The sequence below is a fragment of the Pygoscelis adeliae genome, unplaced genomic scaffold, assembly GCF_000699105.1.
Source record: "Pygoscelis adeliae isolate BGI_AS28 unplaced genomic scaffold, ASM69910v1 Scaffold63, whole genome shotgun sequence".
Classification (NCBI taxonomy): Eukaryota; Metazoa; Chordata; class Aves; order Sphenisciformes; family Spheniscidae; genus Pygoscelis; species Pygoscelis adeliae.
This window is the reverse complement of record NW_008824414.1, coordinates 6,077,056-6,078,271: the sequence shown is the minus strand read 5'-3', so window position 1 is coordinate 6,078,271 and position 1,216 is coordinate 6,077,056. Positions and strand designations below refer to the sequence as shown.

The following is a 1,216-nucleotide window of genomic DNA, read 5'->3' as shown; positions in this document are numbered from 1 at the left end:
TTCCCTAAAAACTGCAAGATGACCTGGAGATCTGGCAATGGTGTATATATACTGAGTGGCATGAATGATGATGCTGCTACACCTGCACCTGACACTGTGGAAGCCTGCTGGGTTCATGATGCATTGTGCTGCTGTAGTGTGAATTGCTAGAATTATTTTTGGACATAATGAAGTAAGGATGGAGGTTATTTTTCAGTACTAACTACTTTCTTCAGCCCGACTGGGTGGTGAGCAGAGAGATTTTCTGACTCCTCTCAGAAGTTTTGGAGGTACCAAACTAGACCAGGTGTTTCAGTATCAGCCCTTTCTAGTATCCTATTCAGTTCCAAGGACGGGTGTAATTCCGTCTTAACTGATAGGGACTGTCCCGTCCTGCAGTCCTCTTTTCACAGGAAGCAAGTATTTTATGCTACAAGTGTGAACCATTAGCCTTTATCACCAGGCAACCACATTATCAAGAAATACGTAACTATCTTACAGAACATCCAGATACTAGATACTACAGATTGCTAGATACAGAACATCTAGCAGTTCTTCTATCTGTATCATTCACCATTCACACAAACAGTCCTCCATCTGCTAGGCAGGGTCTGTTCTTCCTATGTGTGATTTGAAAGCACCCCAGGCACCTGCCCGGCTTGCAGATGGTGTTACTCCATCACAGTGTGGAGTCATCACTGACAACACAATATATTTCAGGGACATGAAAGGGGATGACGGAGTTAAGGTCTTACTGAAGATGTGCCAGACAATCTGAGCTAACTGTAATTATTGTGTGTCCTTTTTTTGTTGTTGCTGTCATAGCCAAACTGTGCAGGAGGTGAGGTTTTGTTTCCGCCGGGGGGGGGGGGGGGGGGGGGGGGCGACACCCCCAAACTGCAGAATGGAGGGCAGAAATCCTGATCTCACGTTAAAACTGCCCCCAAGAAACCTTTCAGTGGTCCGGCGCTAACTTTTCTAGATGCCGTTTTTCTGCTCAAGTGTTTTTGGTTTGGGTTTTGTTGTGGTTTTTGGTTTGGGTTTTTTTTTTTCCCCCTCCCGATGCTATTTTTTGCGAACGAAAAAAGTGTTAAGCAGGCTGAAGTGGCAGCAGAAGGCAAATACGCCTGTGCTCAAAACTAAGTTAAACTCCGAGGGGTGTGCGAGCAATCCTTACCGTGAAGGATTTGCGCGGCAGGGCGGGGAGCGGCGACCCGTGTGCTCTCGGGGCCCGGAG

General features: G+C 46.9%; 1 protein-coding gene across 1 annotated transcript in view; it reads right to left on the bottom strand.

Annotated features, from left to right (window-relative positions):
* The window catches only part of SLC6A2 (solute carrier family 6 (neurotransmitter transporter), member 2), a 74,942-nt gene that overhangs the window by 71,109 nt on the left and 2,617 nt on the right, over positions 1–1,216 (bottom strand). The gene's annotated exons all lie outside the window — the stretch shown is intronic.